Source organism: Equus przewalskii, chromosome 4, assembly GCF_037783145.1.
Source record: "Equus przewalskii isolate Varuska chromosome 4, EquPr2, whole genome shotgun sequence".
In the NCBI taxonomy this organism is placed as follows: Eukaryota; Metazoa; Chordata; class Mammalia; order Perissodactyla; family Equidae; genus Equus; species Equus przewalskii.
In genome coordinates this window covers 63,959,236-63,971,581 of record NC_091834.1, presented here as the reverse complement: position 1 = coordinate 63,971,581, position 12,346 = coordinate 63,959,236, and the positions used below count along the sequence as shown (strand labels likewise).

The window sequence follows — 12,346 nt, the reverse complement described above, 5'->3', positions numbered from 1 at the left end:
GGTAACCTGGTGAAGAGGGCATTAACGTGTCTAAGGAAAGAGTGTGAATGTGAAGATCTAAAGGAGAGGAGGGGGCTTAGAAAAGGAGAATCCCAAGATGAGCAGGAATGAGCGGACAGAAGCTGGTCCTTGGCTCACAGGCTTGCAAGGATATCTCCCCTGGTGCAGATAGATGAACCAGGCCGACTGCCATTAAGATAACCCCACTCAGCTTCCTCGCAACTCAGTTTTCCTTGTGGATCTTTCTGCAGGGGAAAGAATTCCTTGTGCTCTGCTAGCCATCCCTAAGAATGCAGCCGTTTTGTTAAGGTTGCACAGAAACAAGGTGATTCATGCCCCGGTCTCTTATTTCTAGAGCAGGCTGTCTTGTTCCCTAAACAAAATCTGGATCCAAATGGTCAAAATGAAAGTTGGTCCTCCTTGTACGACTCTGGTGTAGAACCAGAGAGAAAGTTAAATTCCAAGAATATTTATGTAAAGAGGGAGAAACTTATGATTCCAAATGTGTTTGGCTGAATTCTTCTGTCTATACCAGAGTCTAGTACCTTGTGATGTTTCACTTCCTATTTAACTGATGCCCACAGTTTAATGGACATGTTTAAGGAATCACTACAAGCCAAATCACCTTGAGCTGTTAACAGCCCCTATTAAAGCAAAAATGGAAGTGAAGCAAAATTTACCCTTGTAAATAAATGTAAAATGAATGGTCACATGTCCTCCCGTACAAATGGGTTACTTCTGACCCACAAGAAACAACTCACTTTAAGATTTAAGTGTACATAGAAATTTTAAAATAATGTATATTTATTTTAGTTATCTTCATGAAAAGACTTTGAAGTCTTATAAGAAAGCCCTCCATAGGTTCAAATCAGTTTGTTTAGTGATAAATTATATTTGAAATGTTGAACCAATGTTTCTGCTCGTTTCACTTAATATTTTTAAAAACTTTGTGGCTAAATCATCTCATCTTTAGAACTTTCTAAAAATCTAGAGATAGCTTTAAATTGTGCATTTCTCTTACATTTTTCTTCAACTCAACTGTGACGTTTGTAAGTTGTTTTTTTAAAAATGTTCATGAGAGGGCCTAGAGACAACCTCGATCAACCAAACTATATACACAGCCAAAGAACAGGTCATTTTTAAAATCTAAGATGTCAAGATGGACCTGTAATGAAAATACACAAAGACTTCCCTTTGGTTTTTAGGAAAATGTGAATAAAGGGGGCCAGTAGCTTGTGCTTTTTATAATGCCTGACTCCAAAAAACTCAACATGCAAGAAAATGTTTAAAGTCTGGTTAATATTAAAAATAACCTCTGAACAGTATGGTCCTTCTTTGAAAGATGGAGAAAATAAATCCCAAGGAAGGGAGCTGACTGAGCCAGCAATTCCTTGGTGGATTCTAGCATGTATCACCATCATTAGCTAAAATTGCCTGATGGCCTCTGAAGTCCTGGGGCCCTGCCTTACTCTGGACTATATCTCAGTCTTGTTCTCACTCTCTCTTCAGGCTGTCTCTCAGGCTGGTCCATAGTGCAAACCATTAAGGTTGCTACTGAGGAGGCTGGCCCCGGTGGTGTAGTGGTTAAGTTCACATACTCCACTTCTGCATCCCAGGGTTCACAGGTTCGGATCCCAGGCACAGACCTACACACCGCTCCTCAAGCCATGCTATGGGGACATTCCATATACAGAATGGAGGAAGATTGGCACAGATGTTAGTTCAGGGATAACCTTCCTCAAGCAAAAATAGGAAGATTGGCAACAAATGTTAGCTCAAGGCCAATCTCCTTCTTCAAAAAAATTTTTTAAAAAATAAATAAATGAAAGATTGCCTGAGGGTCAGACCATGGATAACAGTGAAGATGGAGTGGAAATGGCCTGATCTCTATCAGAAGCAGCAATCCCTGTGTAGCCTGCCCCCAAACGCTTCCAGCCTCAGCGTTTGGCCCTGTCTTCAGAGTAAGGTTGTAGCCTATTCAGGGATAGGTGCAACAATTTAGGTATCTTTCAATCTTCCTGCTCTAAAACAGAGGTTGTCATATAATCCAGTAGAAAGCAAAAGTGGACTATTTTGAAGCCTAAGTACCAGGGGATCTCAGGCAGAATGGACCCCCTCAACTTTTCCAGCCTTGTGACAATTTAAAGACATGTTAGTGTGGATAAAGTTCACTAAGAAAACAAACCTCCTAAGATTTGTTTTCATGGGATGCAAAAAAATATACAGTTGTAGAAAATGAGCAAGGCCAGCATCATGCTTGTGCAACCTGTGCAGTCACACGGGGCCTGAGCTCAGAAGGGCCCCACTCTTGGCTTAATGCTCTGCTGTCACAATCTTGGAATTCTAAATTGAAATTGTAAACAAGGGGCCACCCTGCATTTTCATTTTGTTATGTATATAGCTGATCCAGAACATGAGAGTCCACAATTGGTTCTTGGGGGTCTTCTGAATCAGCAATCAGAAAACCTAAGTCTTACTCCTGACCCTTTGACTTCAACTGGATTTTTACTCAAGGCTTTTAGCATTAGCTCATTCTTAAACTAGAACAGGGCAGGACAGTGATAACGTTTTTTTAAAAAACTATTGATGATGCAGTAAATGCATGCAGTCATCTTCATCGATATAAAATATTAGCAAGCAGCCACGTAAGTTGTTTTTGTGGTCTATGGTCAATTCAACCCTGAATTTGAGGATGTACTATGTGCCAGGCACTATTTTGGGTACTGGAGATGACAATAAACAAAAGAGATGACAATCGCTGCTTTCTATGTACTTATATTCTAGTTGGGAGAAATAGACCACAAGTATAAATAAATAAGTCAGTTATATGTAGATGGTGATTGATTGTAGAAAAACAAAGCAGAAAAGAGGCAGTGGGGGGTTCTTAAATAGGATGGTCAGGGAAGAACTCAATGAGAAGGTGGCATTTGGGCCAAGTTTTGAAGAAATAAAGGAACAAGTCCTGCGCCCTCTGGCTGAGAAACAAAAAGCATGAGGCTCTAGGGCAGGTGTGTGCTGTTTGAAGAATAGCAAGAAGGGGAGAGAGGGAGAAAGAGGAGAAAAGATGAAGGAAGAGGTAATAGGAGTCTGATCTTGCATGGACTCGTAGACCACTGTAGAAACTTTACTCTGAGTAAGAAGGGAAGCGGTAGAAGGGTTTGGAGCCTGGGAGTGACATGACAAGATTGAACAGGATTGTTCTGGCTGCTGTGAGGAGGGGCAAAAGGCATCTGGGATGAAACCAGAAGACCAGATAGGAGAGAGTGTTGCAATCATGCAAACAGAGGTGATCATAGCTTAGACCAGGTGATTGGCAGTGGGGGTGATGAGAAATGGCTAGATTTCTGATCTATTTGGAAGTTAAAGCTGATAGGATTTGCCAAAAGATAACCACATACAATAACAAAAACCCCAACAAAAACAGTATCAAGACCTTAGACCATATCCTTCAATTTGCTTAACTTCTGGCCAACTTGGCTACTGATGTAATCTCAGTACATCTTCACAGTACTCCTGGGTAGGAAGTATCTCCACCTTGCAGATGAGGAAACTGGGACTCGGAGGATTTATATAACTTGCTAAAGGTGCTAACTGGTAAGTAGATGAGACATTAATCTATGTAGATCCAAAACTCTACTGGCACACCATGCTGGTCAGATGCTAGATTTGAGAGTCAACTCAGAAATCAATCAATAAAGAAAAGAGAGCAAAAAAGGTCTTATTTGGATCCTGAACTTCATTCTCTGTTTACTGGCAGAAAGGGTTGCTAATAGTGAGTTAGCACTGGGATACCATAATGAGCTTTGTGCTGGGAAAATGAAAGCTCTCCTACCAGGCACTAATGGAAGAGGAATGAGCTCATCTAGTTCTTTGAAGAATTTTAACAACCACGGAATTATGCCAGTAGGGTAGAAACTAAGCCAGCTAGATACTTGCTAAGGCAGCTTCATACCAGCCACTTTCACAAAAAGCCCAGCGCTGCTCCCAGGGTGGTGGTGAGTGAAGGCATGAACTATCTTAAATGGCTCCAGAGTTGCTGGGAAGCTTTCGCCCTGGGGGCCAAAAGGACTGAAAAGTATCTGCCATCCAAATGGGGATGCACAGGGGAGGTGGTGAGGAGATGTCAGCTAGAAGTGAAGGATGGAAAAGGGGCTGGGAGTGGGACCTGGAGCCTGGTTAGGAGAGGCGGTTGTAAAGTAGCTGGCTCATCTTTGCCGGTCTAAAAGGGCCCTCATCAAAGAATGAGATTAGCCCATGTAGTCTTTGAAGGACTGTTGCCACTTATATCCACACAGTTTATTGAAAAGTAAGAGCTTGGCATGGGGGATGAGGAAGAGGACATGAGCTGCCCCTAAAAATGAATGAAGAGAGGTGATGTTCTGGTTACTATCGCTGCACCCCAATCCACTGCAAAACTTGGCGGCATAGAACAACAACTTTATTATATTCATGGATTCCATGTGTTGGGAATTCTGACAGGGCACAGTGGACATAGCTTGTCTTTGCTCCATGATATCTGGGGCCTGAACTGGGAAGATACAAAGACTGGGGGGAAGAGGGGGACAGTGTGGTTGACTTGAAAGCTATAGACTGGAACTATCTGGAAAAGTCTTCACTTACATGTCTAGTGGTTGATGATGCCTGTTGGTTGGAACCTCACTTGGGGCTGTTGGCCAGAACACATGCCCTAGGCCTCCTCATAGCTTGAGCCCTGTGAGAGTCAGATTTCCTACATGGAAATTTGGGGCTCCAAAGCCAGGGTCCCAACAAACAAGGTGGCAGCTGCCTTTTCTGAGCCAGTCTTGAAAATCTTGCAAAGTCACTTTTGCTACATTTAATTGGTTATAAGCAAATCATAAGCCCACCTAAACTCAAGGAGAGGGGACGTAGACCACCCACAAACACACTCAATGAGATGAGTTCAAAGAATTTGTGTCCATGTTTAAAACTACCACAGAAGAGCTTAAAATATCCCGACGTTTGAGGAGCTTGCACTTATCCCGAGATCTGAGAGGAGAATGGGAGGGTGCTGTGACCTGCAGGGGCGTCAACCTCCAGCGGCAAGTACTTTCATCTGTTCTCTGCTCCTTTTCCTTGGCCATTGCTCCCCCTTACTTATCCTCTGAAACCAAGTGAATTCTGCCCTTCCTAATTTGGTGTCTTTGGGAGGACATTATTTTCCTAATGGTTCGTCAGAGCCTACAAATTCGTTCTAGTTTTCTCTTGTTCCTTTATGCAGAAGTGTACTCCTCTCTGCCTTACCACGATTACTAGAATTCTAGAGGACCCAAGTTTGAGTTCTTACTCCAGAAATCCTTAGTCATCTGACTTTGGACAAGTGAAGTGACCTCTCTAAATCTCAGTTTCTTCATCTACAAAATGGAAGTTTTTTAAGAATTAAAAGGAATGATTCCCGGCAGAGAAAAACCACTCAAGAAATGTAATGACCTGATTTTAAACTATTCGGCACAACTCTCTTTTATTTTCTTAATGACTTTTCTGCTTCTTATGCTTTCATGGTCTGGACTCAGACACACCATATTCACATCCTGACCCCCAGATCTACTAGCTATGTGGCCTCATCTCCCTTAGTCTCCATTTTGTCACATGTGTACAGTGGACAGTAATACAGTTCTCAAGGGTATTTGGATATATTAAATCAAATTGTACATATAAAGCAGCACCAACAGACCAGGCTGTTGTGAAGGTTAATTCCTTTCTCTGCGTCATGTTACCCCCAACTGCATCCCCATTGGTTCTTCTTTGGTCCCACTGTGCCTCATTGAGGTGAGCAAAGTTCACTCTACTTAAAGATTCAGAACTGTCTCTCCAACTCCATTTCATGAGCTCTCCCATCAAGAACCATTCCCAATTTCCCAGTCTCCAAATACCTAAACCTTTTGTGAAGGGAGATTGCTTAGAGATAGCATGATCTACCAGATCCAGGAGCAGAAAGTCAGCAGGACAGCCCAGGTTAGGCTGGGGGCAGCCCCATCTCACAGTGGGCCGCCTTGCCTGGAGGCCTGGGTAAATATGTTAACCAGACCTGACTCCAGCCCCCTGGTGGGGAGGCTGACACCCGCCCCACCGGCTAGAGGGGAAATCCCTCTTACTGTACAACTGTTGCTCAATTTCCAGCCTTTGTACTGAAGGAGCAAGAGGGGCAATATTGCCAAAGCCCAGGGTTTTTTCATTCAAGACTAAACGGAGCATAGCATGACAGCAGCTGCCAGGGTGTGACTTCCTCCCAAGGGAAGAAAAGCCTTAAACAATCCTCCCCCAGAATGGGGTAGGCCTTAAGTGATCCCAGCCCTCCCTCTAGTGTCTTTGCCCAAATACCCATCACAGCCACAGACATGTTCCCAGCAGCCCAGCAGAAATCATTCTCCCAAGTAACTGTCAGTTTTCCTCCCCGCCCCCCCCCCCTTTTTTCTAATGGACGAAGTTGTTTATCAGTGAAAAGAGTGTTTACATTCCTTAGACCTAGAGGAGACACAGCCCCTGGGAAAAGGCTGGATGAAAGTTGAATGGGCTTCCTCCTTCATGTTTCTTCCCACAACTTCGCTTAGGGAGCATCATGGAGTTGAAGGTGTCACCTTTTTTTCTCACATTACCCATGTCTGCATTGATTCTTCAACTTATACTTTCAACGAGCATTTAATGAGTATCTATTCTGTACCTGGCTATATGACCTATCCTGGGGACATAAGGATGAATTAAACAGGATCTAGCCTTCCAGATGCTCCATGTATGTTTTGGTGGGAGATGGTGGGATGGTCAGATATGTGAGAACACATAAATGTCATCGGGTATTCAAGTGCTGTGGTAGGGCCCAACAGTGCAGCCACAAGGGAGGACCAACAGCTTCTGGTGATGAGTGAGCAATGGATGAGTAGGCGTTTGCCATATGGGAAAGGAACAGGAGAGTGTTTCAGCAAGAAGGGGCAGCATGCGCAAAGGCGTGATGCAACATGACCCTCCAAAGAACCACAGGTCATTGGGTGCAAGAAGGACTCAGCTGAAAATGTAGCTGAACTCTCCGGCTAGGTTGGAACTTGCCATGCTACAAAATCTGGGCTTTTCTCCAACCCTCAAGAGAGCTGCTCTTCCAAATTAGAGCAGCTGGCAGGCAACTTTCTGAAAGCCACACCAGGGCACATGAACCTGATGCTTCCTCAGTTTCTCCCATCTGCAAAACATAAAATGATTGATTCTCCAATCCTTGCATGGCCTGGATGAGCTACACAGAGAGCATTATGTGGCTTCCAACTTTCATCTACTTTCTTAGTTCAAGAGTGAAAACGTTCATTTGTTTTTATGGGACACGTGGGCTTGGTAATTTTTTCTATTATTAAAAATGAAACTCTTGAGAAAAATTCAAAACTTTGGTTTCACAGCTTCCTACAGTATTAACTTTGGACTCTGTCTCTCGGGCAAAGCCAGGGACTGATCTTTGCTAAATGACAGTGAACCACATGGGTTTCTTTTGAAACAAAAATGAATCTGTGCACTACTTTCTCCAACCCTTTTTTACATGTTCCCCCAAAACAAAGGCTCATGACTAATTCGCTTCTCTATTGTTCAAAGAGTTGACATCCAAGGAATGAGCTGCCCAAATGGGGGAATAAATAAGGCTTATTGCTGGTTGTTTCAGTCTGTGACCACCCAGAATGTTCAGTTTGACAAATGAGAAAATACTGCTTAAGAGGAGAGGAGAGGAAACCATCTCCCCCCTCCTTCTTGATTGTTCTTACTTTTCAGCCTCAGATCCCAAAGAACTGGGACCTGATGCTTTTATGCTAAGGTAGACTTGTATCTGAACTTACTCTTATGCCAGAGATGAGGGTTAGCAGTGGGGGTATGGATGCTCTAGTGAGGTCAGCCCAAAGTGGTGGGAGGAAGAGTAGGCTGTGGAAAGAAATGAGCTTGATTGAGAGGTTAGATAACACAGGGCAGTGAGTCCTACACTGGGTTCAGGAAGCCTTTGCGTCAGACCCACCTGCACTGCTTGCTTACAATGGCAGTTCCTGCGACATCGCTTCAGAGTTAGTGAGTAGAATCTTTGAGAGGGAAGTAGTAGAAACTGCGTTTTTGAGAAGGGCCCCAGGTGAAGTTAGAGAATTACTATGAAAAGGAATAAGTATTCTGGCTCTAGAGTCAGATAAAGGAGGATTCCAACCAACGCATTGCTACTCACTAGCCATGTCATCATGGGAAGCCTCAACTGTCTTCACCCATGTGATAGAGACAATAATGATATCTATCTGTATCAGTAAGATATCATCAGCTGCAATGAACAGAATTCCCAATAGTGTCTTAAATAATAACAGCATCTGGTTCTCTCACCTAACCAAAAGTCTGGAGAGAGTGGTCCCTGAGGGATCTGGTTCGGCAGCTTTGTATTTCTCCTGGCCTTTTCTCCAAGATTGCAAGATGGTAGCAAAAATGCAATCCATCAAGCTTTCCCACTAGGTCACAAGAGGAAAGGAAAGAGTAGCTGCAGTAGACTCTCCCCATAAGAGTTTCTGTCATACCATCTTGGGAGATCTCCCCTGACACGTCATTGGTCTGAACACAGAAACCTCCTTCTGCAGAGGGGCTGGGGAAGAGGGTCCCAAGCAAATGGAAACTGAAGCCCATGACAGGTTCCTGGGGTGGAGGGAAGGCTTTGGAAAAGGGTCGTTTCCCCTGAGATCTGCACATCTTCACCACCTGAATAAGCCTGGCTCAGTGAGCAGGAAAGAAGCAGCCAGCCATGCCTGAGGAACAGGTGTGTTTTTCCTCTTCATCAAGAAGCCTGTGTCCTTTTAGGTTTCTTGTTGCTTCAGGTCCCTTTGTGCAACTCAGTTGTAGCCACTACATAGTCCCATATGTCCTGGTCCAGGACCTTGACTTCCTCTTCCATTTATATTGTATTGTATGTCTTGGCATTACTGTAAGATAACTCACATCTTTTGCGCATATGTAAAATAGGTAAACACAAATAAAAAACAATATGGAGAGCACAAGAATGAAAGAATAGATCTGTTCTGCTGTAACTCCACAGAGGAACATCCCTCAGTCTGAATTAGCAACTGGCTACCCTTGTTCTGAAGAGTTTCCTGGTTGGGATTAATAAGAATGAAAATCAGAACAGTCCAGACTCAGGGCCTCACCCCGTCCCGTCTCCACCCAAGGAAGGGCTGGGAGCGAGGGTGGGAAGTAGGAGGAGATCAAGGTAATGGTCTAATGGGTAAACTAGAGAGGGAACTGTGGGCAGCTGTCTTGGGGAGCCACAAGGCTGGCACTACGAGATAGCCAGGCTAGACTGTCTTCCAATGGCTGGGAGACAGCCCCTTCCAAGTGCAGCCCAACCAAGTGGCCCACCCCTTTGCCGTGGCTTCCCAGCTGCTACCACCATGGAGTTGTCAGGAAATTTGTGATCATTCTTTATATTGATCATCTCTATTGATTTTGTCTATGGTGAAAATATAGTGCAGACACATTAAGTAGCTATTATAGGCAAATTGTCTTTTAATGAATTGTACCAACAGACAGGATTTTATATTTAACCCTAATTGGGGCTCAGAGTTCTTCTCAGGCACTGAATGATCATAGACGGACTTGATTCTAACCTAGAACCCGAGTTGACATTTGACTGCGGAGATTTTCTTGAAGACTGCTGAGGAATGCCAAAACCTGCCCAAAAAGAAGTGCTGAAGTGAAAGAAGTGCTCATTAGGAGATGAAAAAGATCATCATAGAAATTATGCAAGAATCAGTCCTGTCACTTAAAAGCATGCAATTTTACCCATTTTTCCAAACTTTAAATATTTTCCAGTCTTTGTATTTTGAAACTCCAGCAAGAAAACGGGCATCATTTTGGATGAATTCTCTGTCTCATCTCACATCTTAAAACTAGGTTATGGGGCCAGCGCCATGGCCGAGTGGTTAAGTTTGCGCACTCTGCTTTGGCAGCCCAGGGTTTCGCTGGTTCGGATCCTGGGTGCTGACCTAGGACCACTCATCAAGCCATACTGAGGCAGCATCCCACATAGCAGAACTAGAAGGCCTAACAACTAGAATATACAACCATGTACTGGGGAGCTCTGGGGAGAAAAAAAAAAAGTAAGTTGTTGCCTTTAAGAGGCTAGAATAAAGCAAGACTTGTCAAAGAGTGTGCTTCTTCCTCCTTCATGTGTTTTTTGTTTTTGTTTTTGTTTTCTCAAAAGAAAAAAACTGTGTGTGTGCACAAATGTGCGTGTATGTACGTGCGCACATGCCTGCATTTTGGCAAAACTGTATTCAGAAGAATGCTTGGAAGCTTACGTCTAATATGCTAAGTGTTAGCCAGCAGCAAAAATTTCCAGCTCTGTTATCACATCCCAAAAAGAAGGCTTGAATTGGAAGTATCACTTTGTGGTTCTGCTAGCAGAAACTTAAAAGTTACTCTATTACCAGAAGCGAGACTTTGACTATTATTATTTTGTAATGTAATAGGCAAAAATCACAGTAAAAATGCTATCTCTGATGGGAAAATGCTTCTTTGCCAGACTCCTGAAAATTATGATTTCAACAATTTGGCAGGAAAAGACTATATTTTTGACAGAAATGAATTATGACTACAGGCAATGAATACAGAGGCTGATGTCCCAATTGTACTTGAGTTTTGGTTTTAAGAACAATCATTTAAGGCTGGTCACATGATAAAGCTGCACTTTCCTTACACAATATGCGGGAAATAGAGTAGCCGTTCCAGTCCTTGCTGGCCAACACTCCAGAGTCCTTTTGGTGCAGATTCGAATGAGGGTTCCTCTCCAACTCAACAGAACCCAGGCTGCTGCTTAGATCACATGCACTGAGGATTGACTATAGGTCAGATCCTAAGCTTTCAGCTTTGGTCCTTCAGTTCTTCTGACTCTCAGCAGAGGCTCTGTCCCAAGGCTGTTTTGCCTCTTGGTTACAAGATGGCTGCCTACAGCAATAAGTGTTCATATTACTTCCTGATTCACACCCAGCAAGAGAAACAAAGGAAAAAGAAAAGAGTGCTCTCTCCCAACATGGCCATCCAAATCATTCCTGTTTGTATGACTGGGTCAACTCAACCTTGTGCCCTCTCCTAAACAAATGCAGAGGGCCAGGGAAAGCCCATGGATTTGGTTTCCATGGCTCGGGACTTCTTTCTGGAGCTGGAGACACTGTGGACGCATAGACTAACGTGAGGCTCTATTCAGAAGTGAGGAAGTGGATGGCAGTGGGCAATCACAGGTATCTGCTACATGATCTTATTTAGTACTTACTATAATCCTATGCAGTAACCATGATTTTGGTTGATGAGGAAATTGAGGCTTAGAGATATTCACAAATACGCCCAAGTTTACGCAGCTGGTACACAGTCAAGTCTGTTTGGCCAAGCATATTACAGGGTGAAAGGCCATGTCCTGAACTTCATCACTCTACTGCCTCCCTTCAGTCAGAGTGTTACAGGACTGTGCTGTCAATATTTTCATTTATAAGTGTTTATCATCTATGCCACAAAAATTGGCATTTTCAATTAGTAATATGGATAGCAAAGAAATATAGGCAAACAGGATGTCAGCAATCCATTCAGTTATCTATTGCTGCTTTCACTTACCTATTGCTATACCTCACAATTTAATGGTTTAAATTAACTATGTTAAGGGATAATTTTCAAAATAAGGGAAAATCATGACTCTCATACAGATACAAAATGAACATGTGTTAAAGATTTTAGTTAACTCGTTAATTAAATGAGGTAAACAGATAGATGTTATCAATTGATTGAAAGGAGAAGTCAAACAAGCATAAATTTATATGGAGTAAAGGAATGTTGAAATGAAGATGAAAATAGAAACAACATTGACGTTTGGGGAGGAGAGGAGGCTTGTCCCTACCCTGGAGAGGGTTCATTTCCATGTCTATAGACAAGAATCATTTTGGATTGAGATCAGTTGTCAACAATTTATAGAGATCTTAAATAGCTCCCACAGAATCAGGATCTGATGACCTGGAAGAGTTATGCAGTTTTCCACGGCAGCACACGTTTTTCTGTATACCGCAAACACTTCATTTTTCATAACTTTACAATTTGTACTGGACTCAGCTGGGCAGGTGGCTGTGTTGGTTTCACTTAAGATCGTTCCCATGGCTGCTGTCATCTGAAGGCTTGACTGAGGCTAGAGAATCCAACCATTTGGTGTTTGTTCTAAAATTTGTGTCCTCAGGACTTTATAATTTATGGTGGTGACTGAGTGAGGACACAGAGAGGCTAATGCCATTGAAAGGAGATTTTCATTACTGACATTTCCTGAGAGAAAGGGCCATGCCACACCATGCAGGGCCTCATG

At 43.1% G+C, this 12,346-nt stretch overlaps 1 long non-coding RNA gene across 1 annotated transcript in view; it reads left to right on the top strand.

Annotated features, from left to right (window-relative positions):
- Positions 1–12,346, top strand: part of LOC139082870 (uncharacterized) — a 32,754-nt gene that overhangs the window by 14,325 nt on the left and 6,083 nt on the right. The window lies entirely within an intron of this gene.